The sequence below is a fragment of the Mercenaria mercenaria genome, chromosome 5, assembly GCF_021730395.1.
Source record: "Mercenaria mercenaria strain notata chromosome 5, MADL_Memer_1, whole genome shotgun sequence".
Taxonomy (NCBI): domain Eukaryota; kingdom Metazoa; phylum Mollusca; class Bivalvia; order Venerida; family Veneridae; genus Mercenaria; species Mercenaria mercenaria.
This window is the reverse complement of record NC_069365.1, coordinates 86,110,654-86,125,755: the sequence shown is the minus strand read 5'-3', so window position 1 is coordinate 86,125,755 and position 15,102 is coordinate 86,110,654. Positions and strand designations below refer to the sequence as shown.

The 15,102-nt window shown below is 35.7% G+C and overlaps 1 protein-coding gene across 3 annotated transcripts in view; it reads left to right on the top strand.

Annotated features, from left to right (window-relative positions):
* The window catches only part of LOC123557833 (hypoxia-inducible factor 1-alpha-like), an 83,197-nt gene that overhangs the window by 14,924 nt on the left and 53,171 nt on the right, over positions 1–15,102 (top strand). Inside the window, exon 1 of one of the 3 annotated variants that reach the window (XM_053544188.1) lies at positions 8,576–8,741. The exons of the other annotated variants lie outside the window; for them this stretch is intronic. The gene's annotated coding sequence lies outside the window, so the exon portion shown is untranslated. Of the gene's footprint in view, positions 1–8,575; positions 8,742–15,102 lie in introns of those variants that run through there. 3 annotated transcript variants of the gene reach the window in all.

Genomic DNA, 15,102 nt, shown 5'->3' with positions numbered 1-15,102 from the left:
CCCCCCTCCACACACACACACACACAAATCCAAAGTGATTGTTGTTTTAAATGCCCCTTTTTAACTACCTTGCTCTATTCTGCTTGCCAACAGATGGATTACTAGTATGCCCCATTAGGCAGAGCTGTTGTTGGAATATTTAGTTTGTAGGATATTGTGGCAGAAGGCTAGGGGCTTTTTGTTTTGCAAAACTTAATAGGGACTAGGGAGAGGGGTTAGTATGATTATAGGCTTTTAAATTTCATGAGTAAATATAATCTATATATCCAACTTTTATTGAACTTATTTTCACAATCACAACACTCCCGTAATTCTGGTATTCCCTATATTAGGGAAGGTGTAGGTATACAGTAATTGCAAGTTTTCTTAACAATCAGGCGCTGTATATTACTTTGCCAACAGCTGTCATTAATGTAGAACAAAACTTTGTCATTTTCCAACAGTAATCAAATGAAACCTTTAAATGGAACAAAACAAGAAAATCAAACCAACAGGGCTTTCTAAGACTTGCTGTATGTTGTTTATAAATTTGGTGTTTCTATTAACCATGTCAAGAAAATAAAGACAAAAAACACCAAAATGTACTTATCAGGAACTCTTGGGTACAAAACATAATTATGGTCTAGAGGAGACTTTTAGATTAGTGATGATTAGAATCTAATAATTTAATTCTTTCGACTTTTTTTCTCATTTTTTATGCTTTTGACTTTCTTTGAAACTGATTTCCACTGTAATAAATGAAAAGAAAATATATAAGGGTTTCATATAGTAGGGATTTGGATTAGTTTGCCTAACTGTATGGATGATCAGACAAGATACAACAAATATATTCTCGTCTAGCAGGTAAAGTCTACAAATGTCCAATCATATGCCAGGGATAGGTATTACTATTTTTCCTTACTAAGGAACAAATTCTTGTCAGTGTACACTTGAGTGACATCACTGCAGTACTAGCTACATTATGACATAATAAACTATAATACATAATGCCAAGAACTGCCAGGAATCTGGCATAATTATAGTGACAAGGTGAGCTTTTGTGGTCACCCTTTGTCCGTCGTCAGTCCGTGCGTCTGTCAACAATTTCTTGTCTGCACGATAGTGGTTTCATTTATGATTTTATTTTAACCAAATTTGCACTAAACTTGTATCACCATAAGATCTTGGTTCCTTTGTTGAACTGGCCAGATCCCATTATGGGTTCCAGATTTTTATAATAATGGCCCCTAAAAGGGCCAAAATTAGCTATTTTGACCTTGTCTGCACAATAGCAGCTTTATTTAAGATTTGATTTTTACCAAACTTGCACACAACTTGTATCACCATAAGATCTTGGTTCCTTTTTTGAACTGGCCAGATTCCTATATGGATTCCAGAGTTATAGCCCCTGAAAGGGTCAGAATTAGCTATTTTGACCTTGTCTGCACAATAGCAGCTTCATTTATGATTTGATTTTAACCAAACTTGCACACAACTTGTATCACCATAAGATCTTGGTTCCTTTCTTGAACTGGCCAGATTCCATTATGGGTTCCAGAGTGATGGCCCCTGAAATGGCCAAAATTAGCTATTTTGACCTAGTCTGCACAATAGCAGTTTCTTTTTTGATTGGAATTTAATCAGACTTGCACAAAACTTGTTTCACCATAAGATCTCGGTTCCTTCCTTGAACCGGCCAGATCCCATAATGGGTTCCAGAGTTATGGCCCCTGAAAGGGCCAAAATTAGCTATTTTGACCTTGTCTGCACAATAGCAGCTTCATTATGTCTCCCCTAGGAGACATATTGTTTTTGCCCTGTCTGTCCGTCCGTCCGTCCTTCTGTCCGTCCGTACGTCACACTTCATTTCCGAGCAATAACTGGAGAACCATTTGACCTAGAACCTTCAAACTTCATAGGGTTGTAGGGCTGCTGGAGTAGACGACCCCTATTGTTTTTTGGGTCACTTCGTCAAAGGTCAAGGTCACAGGGGCCTGAACATTGAAAACCATTTCCGATCAATAACTAGAGAACCACTTGACCCAGAATGTTGAAACTTCATAGGATGATTGGTCATGAAGAGTAGATGACCCCTATTGATTTTGGGGTCACTCCATCAAAGGTCAAGGTCACAGGGGCCTGAACATGGAAAACCATTTCCGATCAATAACTTGAGAACCACTTGACCCAGAATGTTGAAACTTCATAGGATGATTGTACATGCAAAGTAGATGACCCCTATCGATTTTGGGGTCACTCCATTAAAGGTCAAGGTCACAGGGGCCTGAACATTGAAAACCATTTCCGGTCAGTAACTTGAGAACCACTTGACCCAGAATGTTGAAACTTAATAGGATGATTGGTCATGCAGAGTAGATGACCTCTAACGATTTTGGGGTCACTCTGTGAAAGGTCAAGGTCACAGGGGCCTGAACATTGAAAACCATTTTCGGTCAGTAACTTGAGAACCACTTGACCCAGAATGATGAAACTTCATAGGATGATTGGTCATGCAGGGTAGATGATCCCTAACGATTTTAGGGTCACTCTGTTAAAGGTCAAGGCCACAGGGGCCTGAACATGGAAAACCATTTCCAATCAATAACTTGAGAACCTCTCGACCCAGAATGTTGAAACTTCATAGTATGATTGTTCATGCAGAGTAAATGACCCCTATTGATTTTGGGGTCACTCCGTTAAAGGTCAAGGTCACAGGGGCCTGAACATTGATAACCAGTTCCAATCAATAACTTGAGAACCACTTGACCCAGAATGTTGAAACTTCATAAGATGATTGAACATGCAGAGTAGATGACCCCTATTGATTTTGGGGTCAGTCTATTAAAAGTCAATGTCACAGTGGCCTGTTCATGTAAAGTCATTTTTTGGAAATAACTTGAGAACAACTTGACCTACAATGTTGAAACTTAATAGGATGATTGGACATGCAGAGTAGATGACCCCTATTTATTTTGAGGTCACTTGTTCAAAGGTCAAGGTCACAGAAGCCTGAACAGTGACTTATGAACCACTAGGCCAAGAGTGTTGAAATTTAGCGGGATGACTGGACATGCCAAGTAGATGATCCCTATTGCAGCCAACCATCAGTGTCTCTTTGACTTTCGCTCCTGACCCCTATTGACTTCTTGCCTATAGGACTTTGCATTGGGGGAGACATGCACTTTTTTACAAAAGCATTTTCTAGTTTATGATTTGATTTTAACCAAACTTGCACACAACTTGCAGCACTATAAGATCTTGGTTCCTTTCTTGAACTGGCTAGATTCCTTAATTAACCCTTTACTCCATAGATACGCTTTTTACCACCTCTATCCATTCCCTGATAGATACCCTTTTTACCACCTCTATCCATTCCCTGATAGATACTCTTTTTGAGGCCTTCAAGTTTAAAAGCAAATTATGAATAAAGTACAACATCAAGGAATCCCACAAAAGCATTTTTGTAAAGTTTAAACCATGTACAAATGATATCTGTCAAAAAAATATATGGTTTATATTTGATTTTTAATGGTAATTTAAACCTGAAATGAGGACTCAGGTAGTGTATTTATGGAAAATTATTGTGAGGAAAGTTTCATCTTGAGCTAAAATTAGCCTGATCAAGGCTAATTATACCCCCAAGTTTATCTTTACAAATTATGAATTTGTATAGTACTTATTTGTACAAATTGTGAATTTGTGCAAGCTAAAAATAGTACTGTAATTTTTTTTTAGGTTTCTGCATTTCCCAGGTGATTTAGAAAGCGGAACTTTTTTTTTTCAATGGATTTATATAAAAAATATACACTTTATGATGGATTAAAAAAGTAACTGTTGCAAATACATATTGGTCTGATTTACCCTGAAGACAAATTAACAGCTAATTACCTGCTGCACTAAGGAATTTTATGACATATGTCTGTATATTACCTATCAGTGTGGGGTATAGTTGATTGGGGTGATCTTTGGATAATTGGCGTGTGCTATGGATAATTGTAGGCAACTTTGATGTTAATCCAATTATTAGACCACGATAATCCGTAAATAGCCAATCGCAAAGCAGACTTGTACCCGTCTATATTTCATATACAACAGTAGCGTTGTATATATATCGGGGGAAACTTGGGCAAAAAACGCGTGAATTTCGTGTCAATTTACCATCTAACAATACAGCCTAACGTCGGAGTTAAATGACCTTGCAATATTCTCACCAGTTATCAATGGGATAAAAAATAAGACTGACATGGAGGTAAATTCAGTTGACAACGTCTAAATATTAATATCGTAAAAATGACCCCATGTTATTAGATATCAATAAAATTGAATTACAATAAACTACATATTTGTAGTGTTGAACCAACTGGGTAAAAATGTAATTTACACATTCACTGAAACGTTTCCAACAGTTGTAACTTTTTATGTTCACTTGTTATAAAAAAGACATGTCAGCACGATCCTCACATTTGCAATCAACTGGATTCAGTTGTTCGAAACTTTAACAGGCGATTGAGTTAACGGTCGATTAACTTTATCAGTAGATTTCGACAGTTAAGAAAACTTAGAAAATCAAATGTACTTGTTAAGGATTATAAACACTAAACCATCTTTACAGTAAAATTAAAACATCATACTAGTGTTTCCCACCCACCAAGACTAGTATCTTGAATAGAAATTTAACAGGCGGTTAGTTTAACAGCTTAATGCAGTGGTCGTGGGTTCGAGCATCATTGGGGTCACGACAATGACTTCTCATATGACCCCGGTACTAGTTTTCATAGGAAACGGACTCGAGAGTGGTTACAATAAGCTTAAACAGTTAAAGCTTTCATCACAATCGAGCTAAAACAAATTAGTATAAAATAAACTAAACTAAATTACAGCCCGTTAAAGTTTCGAACAACTTGGCCCAGTTAGGAAGTAAAACAACTACATCATTCTTACAAGAAGAGCACGATATAGTAAAAGGTATTCGTAGTCCTACGAGCATCTACGCACTAACTATATCCTGATAAAGTAAACAAATAAAAAAATAACTAATTAACTAAATAAATAAATAAATAACCTGGTTATCTTCTTGAATCAACGAATCAACGTATCTGTCATCGTGTTTCACCTACATGCAAACTCCTCACAAAAACTAATTGTTCAGCATACAGTCCAATTTTGAGTATTTTTGAGAAATCCATATTTAACTGTTTAGCATTAATTTTGTGATTGCAAATAAATGACTCAAAGTGTTAATGAACGTTAAATCTTAGTAAATCCGGTATTTGAGTAAAACTGAATTTATACACCTGCATTCTTTCATGTGTCCCGCTGACAATTAAGCGCTAATGGTACAAAGATGATATTACTCTTATAAAAACACGTTAATCCTTATTTCTATAGAACGCGTGGGAGAGTTTTCAATAATTGCAGTTTTTATGTCACGTGGTCTAAGTCGGATAGACAACTCGTGCCGTTGTCTACGGGATATATACAACTCGCTTTGCTCGTTGTATATATCCCGTAGACAACGGCACTCGTTGTCTATCCTATACAGAAATTTTACTGATAAGTGTTTTTATAAGCTGATAAAATTGCTTTTGATCAATTATTCTTATAAAAACATTATGTAACTAATATACCAGGGGAAAAATGCAGAAATAAATAAGTACCATCAATAGAAAAGTAGCTAAAATTATTATAGAAAAGTAAACTAATGGGTTTAAAGCTTTGTATGTCAAGAAATATTTATCACACTTTTATGTAAAATGTACCATTAGAAAGAAAATTTAATTGTGAAAAAACTTTATGTTGGTTACTAAGTGTTTAAAACAATATTAAATATAGTAATATGGAATTGAATAACACAGGTATAAATTCTGCATTTTTCCCCAATAGCCTGTATGGAGATAGTGTACTGATTATCAGTAAAGCTGTATGGATATGATAAGCCTAATTAGGCTAAATGTATATGGAGTAAAGGGTTAATGGATTCCAGAGTTATGGCCCCTGAAAGGGCCAGAATTAGCTATTTCGACCTTGTCTGCACAATAGCAGCTTCATTTATGATTTGAATTTAATCAAACTTGCACAAAACTTGTGCTGCCGTTAAGATCTCAGTTCCTTTGTTGAACCGGCCAGATCCCTTAATGGGTTCCAGAGTTATGGCCCCTGAAATGGCCAAAATTAGCTATTTTGACCTTGTCTGCACAATAGCAACTTCATTTATGATTTGATTTTTTTTTTCTTTCTGGTTAAATTTCTTTCCTTTGTTGTTCCTTTGGACTTAGATATTTTTTCTGAGGACCTTCTTGTCCTCAAATGCAATGATAACAGGTGAGCGATTTAGGGCCATCATGGCCCTCTTGTTTTCCCTTTTTCCTTCAATAGTGCTTATTTAAATTTGGGGGTTGTTTATTGTATGCCTTTATTAGAACTTTAACTCATTATCACCTAATTCGGAAAACCCGGCCAAAATGCCGTCAGGCGTTAGCTGCTTGTGAAATAATTTCACACAATTGTCCTTATGTGACCTTCTACAAATATTGTTCAAATTTTTCTAATTCATCAAAAAATATGGCCACCAGAGGACGTGGTCACTTTTACTCAATGATTTTTTTAAACAACATCTCCTACAAAACCACTGAATGGATTATTACGCTGTATCTGACATGTACAGTACTTACTTAGGCTTTTATATAAGAAAATCTTCTTCTCTTAATCAATAAAAGCTAGAGCCTTGCTTATTTGGCGTGTGATATCAGATTTGTAATGTCTACCCTAAATATGTACATAAACAAATATATGTTTAGCCAGAATTCTTTAAAACTGCAAGTTTGTAAAATTCTTATTACCTCCCTTTAATGGCATTGGTTCCGCATACTAGGATAGATAGGAAATAAATAAACTCGAAGCTACACACTGTTTTAAAACTTGCCTGTTGGTTCAGATTGTTGAAATATTCCAATACCTATCAAATGCAAATATAGATTTAGAAATTATATTGAAATCAAAAGCAATAGTCCACTATTTGAATACTTCCATATTAAAGGGAAATAATTACGAAATTTCATAAAAAATAATAAAACATAGTGAAAAGTTCTATGACTCAGAATTATTGCCACTTCTGTACCAGTTAAAGTCAATGTGTTTATTGTACCCCCCGACAACAAAGTTGTAAGGGGGGGTATACTGGTTACAGGTTGTCTGTCTATCTGTCCGTCTGTCTGTCTGTCTGTCCGTAGACACAATCTTGTGCACACCATCTCTCTTCATCCCCTTGACACAATTTAATGAAACTTCACACAAGTGATCAGTAACAACAGTAGTTGTGCATGATGCATTTTAGGTTCTTTCAGAAAAAAAAATTGCAGAGTTACGGGACTTTGTTTTTTGTTACTATACTATATACATAGACACAATCTTGTGCGCACCATCTCTCCTCATCCCCTTGACACAATTTACTGAAACTTCACACAAGTGATCAGTAACAACAGTAGTTGTGCATGGGGCATGTTAGGTTCTTTCAACAACAAAAATTGCAGAGTTATGGGACTTTGTTTCTTGTTAACATACTTTGTACATACAGTCTGCATATGCAATCTTGTGCGTGCCTAATCTTCCGAACCCTTGCACACAATTTAATGAAACTTCACACAAGTGATCAGTACCAACCCTAGTTGTGCACGGTGCATGTTACGTTCTTTTAGATAAATATTCTGCATAGTTATGTGACTTTGTTTTTTGTTACTATACTGTATACATACAGTCTATATACATACAGTCCACACAATTATGCAATCTTGTGTGCGTCAAATTGCAATGTACTGTGTCAGTGCATGCCGGGTGGGGGGGGGGGAGGGTACATTCATCACCTTTAGTGATAGCTCTAGTTATTATACCTGTTTTCATGACAAGAATGGCTGACCTCCAACAGTTCTTGTTTACCTAGTCCCAATCTGTGACTGAAATATAATTAGGTTATGAGTTGGACAGTAACTGTTGTTTACGGATATATAAAAAAAAAAAAGAATATTGAATTGAAGTCTAAGATTCAGTCCCATCCTTACTAATTACACATAATTGAGCCGTGCCATGAGAAAACCAACATAGTGGGTTTGCGACCAGCAAGTCGCGCAGTCTGGTCAGGATCCATGCTGTTCGTTAACAGTTTCTCCAATTCCAATAGGCTTTAAAAGTGAACAGCATGGATCCTGACCAGACTGCGCAGATGCGCAGGCTGGTCTGGATCCATGCTGGTCGCAAACCCACTATGTTGGTTTTCTCATGGTGCGGCTCATTTCGACTAATGTTCCACGTTCATGTTGTACTGAACAAAAAGAGAATGTAATTTAAGGCTTCTATGTAATTATTTTCTTTTGTGAACTATAATTTAGTTTTTTAGCAATGTTGAAACAAGTTTTCACAACTTTTTCGTCATATTTGTGATCCGTTTATTAATAGTTAAAGAAATACAATAACAGTAATTTACTAGTGGCCTTGTATTACATGATTGTTACTGAAAGCCCGTAAATTAATAAGGGTCAGTAGCTATGTAATACTGAATAATTACATAAAGTAAGTCAAGGTTTGTTATACTGATAAAGCTATGATATGCTAGGTTTAACAACTTGAATTTGAACCCCTTTGTTTATAGAAATGGGTCAGTTATTGTAAAAGCGGTTAATACAGTGTAAAAATGGCAAATAGTTCAATATCACCGCATATAATATTTTAGGTATTTTACAGAAGTATTATTGGATAACGACCAATTTCAGGTAATAGATTTTGTTTCGTACAATTTATCTTGTAAATTGATATTTTTGAGTTTTGTTAATAACTTGTTACATGTAGGATTTATTTTGCCATTTTTGAAAAAAAAGGGTTGAGTTACTTTTAGGTTAAGATCCTTTTAAGCCAAATGTAAAATTTTAGGCATTATTTTGGGTAAGTGCTTATAACTGGCTGTCATGAGTATTCTGTCTATTTCTATAAATTAATTATGAGTTAAATACTTTTTTGTGTGTGTTTAGTGCTAGCGATTCTTGGATGATTTGCAAGAAGTTGTTCTTTATACAAAAAGCACAAAAAATAGCATACAGTCCTTATATTTACAGTATTGTCTGTAATAATTGACCTGGCACTCAAAAATATTCCTTATGTTTCCTTAAATTAATTTTCGCTGTCTGACAGACCTAAATAACGATATAAGTATAAAAAAAAACATAATACACTTCTTAACATTATCATGTCACATGTGCAGACATAGCTGTGCAGACAAAGCATTCAGCTACCAATCTCAGGGTTGTAGGTTCGAATTCTCTGTCTGGCCATATATTTTTTTGCCCACTTCGAAGAAGGAGGTGTATATTACTTTGCAGATGTTTGTCGGTCGGTCTGTAGACCAATTGGTTTCCAGAGGATAACTCAAGAACGTTGTGGCCTAAGATCATGAAAGTTGATAGGGAAGTTGGTCATGACCAGCAAATGACCCCTATTGATTTTGAGGTCAGTAGGTCCAAGGTCAAGGTCCAGAAACAGTTAAACGATTTCCGGATGATAACTTGAGAACGCTTGGGCCTAGGATCTTGAAAGTTGATAGGAAGGTTGGTCATGACCAGCAGATGATGCCTATTGATTATGAGGTCAGTTGGTCAAAGGTCAAGGTCACATTGACCCAGAACAGTTAAACAGTTTCCGGATGATTACTCAAGAACGCTTGGGCCTAGGATCATGAAAGTTGATAGGGAGGTTGCTCATGACCAGCAGATGACCCCTATTGATTTTTAGGTCAGTAGGTCTAAGGTCAAGGTCACAGTTAAAAATAGAACAGTGAAAATTAATTTCTGATGTCATGTAATAAAAGACTTGTTGAATGGTTTGCTTGTCAAGAGTCAAAACTGTTTGCTGTGTGTCCTTGGAACAGTGGGCAATAGTTTTGAATACTGACCAGCAAGTCTTTTGTTAATAATATCAATGCTTACATCTTGATAATGAAAATTATTAATTTTGATAACGCAAATAAAAAATGTTTATCTGACCAAGGTTCCTAGCAATACATCTATGTGATTGGACAACTGAATAATTTATATTATGATTTACACTCACAGTTGGATAAACCTGTGAAGTGTTGATTTGCCCAACATTAAAAGATCTTTCTAAGGTTAGGATTTGCTGGTAGGGGTCCGGTAATAAACATTCAGGAATAAATATGTCATACAGCCTAACCCACCCCTCTTCAGCAGCCAGCCAAGGGAAACAGCCAACTTTGCTGCTCGAGAGGGGTGACCTCTGATCAGGGGGGTCAACAGCAGTGGCTGGATTTCAAGATCAATCATCATCATCATCATCATCATCAAATTTAGATAAGATTTCAGAAATAATAAAAAAACATTTTCATAAGTTTATTGCATATATACAAACATGAAAAAGCATAATTAAGTTGCAAAATAATACAAGATTATCAAATATTATTTTAATAGGCCTATGTCATGTGCACTTGATTAATTTGCATATTATCAGTAAACTTTTTTCTTTAAATGAGTTCATTGATTTTTAGTTTGACTGTTCAAAGAAAAGAATTATAGTCTAGCTATTCTGCTCACCCTGGCGTCGCCATCGCCGTCGCCATCACACCTTGGTTAAGTTTTGGCATGCAACAGCTATCATTTAAAGGCATATAGCTTTGAAACTTACTTTTTCTTTTTCTAGGTCAATTACCAACCTCACTGGGTCAAGGTCCATAACTCTGACATGTATTTTGAGCAAGTTATGCCCCCTTTTGGATTTGGAAAATTCTGGTTAAAGTTTTACATGCAATTTACTATCTCCAAAACTAATGCAGATATTTAATTGAAACTTAATATCTGTCTTCGGGGTTATAAAACTAGTTGATAGCATCAGGTCCCATAACTCCGACCTGCATTTTAGCCAAATTATGCCCCCTTTTGGACTTAAAAAATCCTGGTTAAAGTTTTGCATGCAAGTACATACAGCTATTACCAAAAGGCATATAGATTTAAAACTTAATTTTTCTTTTTCTAGATCAATTACCAACCTCACTGGGTCAAGTTCCATAACTCTGACATGTATTTTGGGCATATTATGCCCCCTTTTGGACTAAGAAAATCCTGGTTAAAGTTTTACATGCAAGTTACTATCTTCAAAGCTAATGCAGATATTGAATTGAAACTTCACATGTGCCTTCGGGGTTATAAAACTAGTTGATAGCATCAAGTCCCATAACTCTGATATGCATTTTGGTCAAATTATGTCCCCTTTTGAACTTAAAACTCTTTTGATATTTAACATTTTGGGTAATATTTTCCTGCTTCTGGGACAATATTTCGAATAGTCCAGCTTGGCTGTCTTACGGACAGCTCTTGTTTGTTTTTCTGTTCTGTTTTCCTATTTTGTTGTCTTTGTACATTTGTATTTCAGTTTACCATTTACATTTCAAACTTTAAAAAAGTCACTGATTTTAGTTTGCTTCTCGGACACCTCAACCTTATGTCCAGTAAAAAAGTCCTCAAAGGCCATGACTCTATCTAGTAATGATGGCTGGTTCCTATTTAATGCATATTCCCTCATTTTCTCAAGAAACTGCGAAAATTCACTTAGTAGAAATAGTCGTACTAGGTTGGTGTTGTTCAACATTTTCCTCTTTGTCACTGTCACATTCTTCACATTCATTTTCATTCAGGTTCTTAAGAATTTCACTGGCTGGTCTGTCCCAGTTGTCTAAGTTAGTGTCGCATGTTGTGAATTTGCCATCTATCTCAAGCAAATACCTGAAATCACATCCAAACAGTTCTGTTGACATTTTCAATACAGCCAATGGATAGTCGTCATCAATCTTATCAATGTCAAACTCATCACTATCACCACTGACACTATCACAATTAACTCCATTGATGTTTGACTCAAAGAAACCACACTTGGCAAAACACTTCTATATTGTCTCAGCCTGAACTTCTTCCGGCAAGATGAATTAATCCAATAGATCGCCTGAAGAATCGTTATGTCCCTTAAAATCTGGGGTCCAAGCAAACGTCCTGGCTTTCTCCTGAATGAATGGAACCGGACACATTCACTAACCGAGCTGTAGCATCTAAAAACCAGCGATACACTAGATCATTCACATCACCAAACTCCATATCTCTCCTAGGACGTTTCACATCTAAGTTTCCATTACTTTTGTATTCATCTAGAATTTCACGTTTCCGTTTCAAAACGTTCTGAACCTGAGTGCGTCCTACACCTAATTCACTAGCTACTACACATGAACTTTTTCCTGATTCAAGTAACTTGAGACACTCCACACGCTCATCCAAAGTCATACACTTCCGTTAAGAAGACATATGGCCAGTTTTTCAACTCTAGCACTACGTAAGAAAGGCTCAAACCAGTACAGTAGAATTCCGCTATTAAGACCACCCATGGTTCTTTGTAAAACTGGTCTTATTAGCGGTCTGCTCTTATTAGCGGTCTGGTCTGATTAGTGGACAAGGCTATACGGGGAAGGTCTGGCAGATAATAACACATTGGAATACAATCAAGATGCAATAATGGCAAACACAGTGTTCAATTTAGATGTAGTTCAACTTTTTCTTTCAAACTTAATTCTTTCGGTTTTCGTTTTTCCATGGCTATGTTAGTATCAGATACTAAAGAAGACTGATAAAGATAAGCATTTCATTAGCTTTAAATACCTGATCACTGTGTTAATTAAAGAATTACGGATCAAACTGTGTATTAATTAAGGACACACTTAACTGATAATGATTTGAATTTTGTTAAATTAAAGACAATTACAACAATATCAAACCTTTTCAAACTTCATTCTCTGCTGAAATCCCAAACGTATTTACATTAATAATAACCAACAAACACCGTTTAGATCTAATTAAATCCGTTTTAATCCAGTCAATTCGATCAGCGGGCATTCGTCTAATTACAAACAAATTAATTATTTCAACAATTTCTTATGTTAAAATAGCGATGTAAAACACCAAACATCTTTAAATAACAATTTCAGACAATCAAACAGTTTGATACGTTGTTTTGATCAGGTTTAAAAGACTTGTTAGCAATTAACGGATAAATACACAATGTACACGCTTAACGTGTTAACACGATGTCGCACGTGTTAATTCCCGTGGCGATTCGCGGTAACATACAGAAAAATTTGAGTGGTCGTAATTGCGGTGATTAATTAAGTGTGAAAAAATCAAACAGTTCTGAAATTGGTGGTCGCATTAGTGGATTAGCGGTCTGGTTGCATTTTCGGACAAATGACCATTGGTTTTAAGAAGGAAATATTCCGTTCTTTGCAAAATCGGTCGTATTAGCGGTGCGGTCGTAATTTCGGCGTGGTCGTAAGTAGGAATTTTACTGTATTAGTTAAGCCATCGCACAACTTTGTTTTCTAACGGATTTTTACTAATACTCAGCGGGTATATTTTCGATGTGTTAGATAAGCCTTGGTCACACACTTTGAACATGTAGATACAGTCATCGGACCGTTTCGCTGTATTTTTACATATATAAAACGTGTTACTTGGTGATTTACTACTTTCGAAAAAGAAATTCTCATAGAAATCATAGAAAAATACAAAGACCCATTAAAACATAAAAGCACTAGCGCCAGTCTAATGAATGAAAAAAAATATTTGCTGGGAAAAGGTGAATTTAATTCAAGGTAAGACTACAAGCATTCCTATGTTTGCTCACTGTCTAATTGTTTTCATTATTCCTAAATGTTCCACCTTCCATGTACAAAACACGTGCAATATGCACTTGTAATTAGGAATGCATTTGTAAATTTAAATTAATAGTATAGGTATTCAAACTGCACTGAATTTCAAAATCCACATGTCATTGAAAAGAGACATATATATGTAGACGTGCATATCCATATATCTGTCAACTACATATTTTTGTGTTACATGTAATTATAATTAATTACATGCACTTATATATTTATGCTTGCACGTATATTTTGAAACGTGTACAAACGTAGCGAATTTAGAAAAGTTAAAATTGAAGAGTTGAATCTGTTACATTTTAAGCTCGACTTTTCGAACAAAAATAGAGCTTTTGCACTCGCCCCAACGTCGGCGTCGGTGTCGCCGTTGGTTTAAGTTTTTTTTATAAAGTAAAACATCTCTAATACTAGCTTTACTGAAACGAAATCTACCCAAAAGTCCAAATCGTCTTACATAACGAAAGGGTTTGCTCAGTCCCGCATCACTCCCTCCCTCCTCAACATTTCTGCTTTAACTTCATGCTGGAACTAAATATTCCGCCTCCATCTTTTCTTAAACCGCCTATGCCCCAGGTTTAAAATAACAATAGAAAGATAAGCCATTGCTGACACCGCTCAAAGTAGAAAAATCCAATCGAAAGTTTAACTTTTGTCGAGCCCAGTTATTCACGTGCTGACTTAAGCGTTGTAAATATATCCGACACGGCTTAAGTCGGAGCTTAAGTCTTTACTTAATAGTTGAAAAACTGGCCAATAGTCCTAATGTTAACATAGAATTCCCACTAAGAGATAATAATCAGTAAATTATAACACTATGAAATGTAGTATAGTTCTGAAAGTATTTACAAATGGACAGCGAGAAATGGTATTTTATACATTCACATGTTTATTCACTTATTTCAAAAACCAACCACACTTTTGAGAAAATACAATAAAAAGTACGGATTGTTTTTCACACCAAGACCTTCTGATCTTTGTAAAACAAGCACCGTAATTATGTACGACCTTCGTTAATCTCTTAATTAATTAATTAAAGTGACTCACATTTCGACAAACAATTAAATTGATATAAAAATATTCACATTTAATTGGTCAATTAATAAAAATTGTGTTTTTGTAGCAAAACACTCTTATTGAACATTAATTTTAAGTACAGATAATTATAGTTATTATCAAACTGTCGCGAAATAAACAATCCGTCGCTAAATAAACAAGTGTGCATATTTTAGGATGTGTCCTTTGTGCTCAAACGGTCCAGAGATTTTGGAAAATAAAAATGATTGGCCGCTGATAGGGGAAAATACGGTGGCCGGGAGGCAAAATCGTTGACCGCTGACCCAGATGAGGGGTGACCGCCGAAGCGGGTAATAAAA